A 2,500-nucleotide genomic window follows, 5' to 3' on the forward strand; every position below is an offset into this window, starting at 1 on the left:
CTGTGAAACTGTGTATAAAAAAGCTGTCAAACGCCTTTATGGTTTACGGGTTCTAAAGAAAGCTGGGATGTCGACGGGAGATCTAGTTTCTGTGTACTGCTCGATTGTACGATCTGCTGTAGAGTACGCCTCTCCTGCCTGGGCAGCCCTCCCTCAATACTTACCATATTTACCCGTGTATAAGTCGACCTTTTATGGCCTCAAAAGAAGCTCCAAAAATCGCCCTCAACTTATACACGGGTCAAACATTTTGAGCTAAGTTCCAGCTAAGTAATTTATTCAAAATTAACATAATAATGTTTTCTTGGGCACAACGAACGCAGTGGACAAGAGCCAACATAAGACTTCAAAATAAATGTAAGCAATTCCAGTTGAAATGAAAAAGGATTTGTCCAAATCTAAATGTTGAAGATACTCACAAGCACAAATATGAAATAGACACTGGAAATTTTTGTTTTCCAAAGGCGGAAAGCTCTAAAATTAAAGGCATTTCTGTTTCTTCAAATAAACCCGATCATTCAACGGCTTAGTAACCTGGCGCAATACCTCGTGTTTGCGTGCAAGCATTGTCACTCGTGTTGTGTGAAAATGCTGGTTGGTAATGATTGTTTTTTGTTCTTTATACAAACCTGGCTGATTTAAATGCTTTTGCAAACTTCGTATTGTTTGGTTTATGAGTTTTGTTTTGTTTGTCATGAGAGAAATTATAAGTTAAGGACCAATTAAACCTTGCACATTTTCGCATCGTTTGCAAGTTATTTTCAAAGATTGACTCCTGCTTCTGTGATGTTGTGCTTATCCTCTAAAGCCCTTTATCGTTGAACAACGAAACAGGTTAGGTTGAGGTTTACATGTTCGATTTTCTAAGAACTTTTTCGAAACTCAAGGACAAAATGCCCACATATACAACAACTGCTATTAAGCGCTTGAGGCCCTGATTTTTTTGTGTATCCACATTTCCAGAAATCGAAGAATACAAGTTTAGTGTCCCAGTAACATTTAACAAAGAAATTAAGAAATTGCTCTTTTTGCCATCAAAAATGGGGGGTCGACTTATACACGGGTAAATACGGTAAGCAATATGTTAGAAAGTGTCCAAAAAGAAGCCATGCGAGTAATTTTTCCCGGTTTTCTATACGAACATGCGCTCAACTTAGCAGGGCTTGACCCACTGTATGTTTGTAGGATAGATTCGTGTAAGTCGTTTGTCATTAAGGCTAAAGAAGTTCTCAGAGTTATTTATTCGCCCACTGTTGTGGAGCATGATCGTAATCTCCGTTCAGGGAACAAAACTGTTTACTCAACTTTAGGCCGCACAGCTCGTCTTAATAACTTTGTTACTGTTAAATACCAATGCTAGATATGTTTGCTGTCTCTCACCTTTCCTGTAATTCAGGTTTATACCTGCTATTGGATACATTAAACTATTGATTGATTGATTGATTGATTGTAGTATCAGTGAATGCATGTACCAATAATATTCAGCTATATGATTCAGGTACTACAGAAACCACTGATCTGTGGAATTGGTGGGAATTTACCGGTCTCTGCCGCCCACCTTCGCTTGTAAATAGTTCAAATTCGTAAGAGGTATTGGCAGAACTGAGCACATGTGGCAGGCTCTATAATTGTGGAACTTGGAGAAGACTTGAGAATGAAGATTATACAAGACAATGTGGGAAAAGAGAGAGACTTCACCACAGGTTTCTCCGTAGGAAAATTTTAAAACGTTCCATTGTTGCAGTCGTTCCAGTACACCTTAAGCCTGTGGGAAAGGAATTTCATCAAAATGTTTAATGAAAGTGGGCGGAGCAGTGACTCTGTAATTTGGGCCCTGTTCCACAGATTGATGTTTTTCATAGCAAAGATCCAGTGATTTTGGAAGCAAGGTTACAGAAAGACCTCAGAATTGCGGATGAATAGTTCACAAATAATGGTATATGACTGTTAATGTGAGGAAGTGTCAGGCCATGATTTTAGGTTCTTCAGCCCATAATTTCAAGTTTACCACAAATGGCTTCTCAATATCAATTTATGACAGCATTGGCCTACTTGGAGTGACTGTTGATAGAGACTTGATTTTTCATACATACGTATGCAAGAATCTCTTGCCCATAGATACAAGATGCATGTTGTATAAAGCATTTATTTTTCCATATTTTAGAAAGATTTTAAAGATGCAAAACTCATTCATCTGTACAAGGGGAAGGGTGAGCATGCCAATTGTAACAATCATCGTGGCATTCCCTACTATGTATTGCTGGCAAGATCTTAGCACGTGTATGTAATAGTCAGATGTGCCTCTGTCTTTGCAGATGAGGTGAATCCTGAAAGCCGGTGCGGATACAGGGTGAACCGTGATACTGTTGATACATGTATGCTTTTTGTTGCACGTCAAGTGCAAGAGAAATGCAGAGAGCAGCAACAAGACCTTTAAATAGTGTTTGTTGACCCAACAAAGGCCTTCGACTTGGTGAGTTATGCAGGACTTTAGAAACTC

The 2,500-nt window shown here is 38.9% G+C and overlaps 1 protein-coding gene across 1 annotated transcript in view; it reads left to right on the top strand.

The window, feature by feature from the left end:
* The window catches only part of LOC137970827 (NLR family CARD domain-containing protein 3-like), a 65,250-nt gene that overhangs the window by 2,180 nt on the left and 60,570 nt on the right, over positions 1-2,500 (top strand). Inside the window, exon 2 of the mRNA XM_068817408.1 lies at positions 2,316-2,473. The gene's annotated coding sequence lies outside the window, so the exon portion shown is untranslated. The remainder of the gene's footprint in view (positions 1-2,315; positions 2,474-2,500) is intronic.

Source organism: Montipora foliosa, chromosome 9 (assembly GCF_036669935.1).
Source record: "Montipora foliosa isolate CH-2021 chromosome 9, ASM3666993v2, whole genome shotgun sequence".
Classification (NCBI taxonomy): domain Eukaryota; kingdom Metazoa; phylum Cnidaria; class Anthozoa; order Scleractinia; family Acroporidae; genus Montipora; species Montipora foliosa.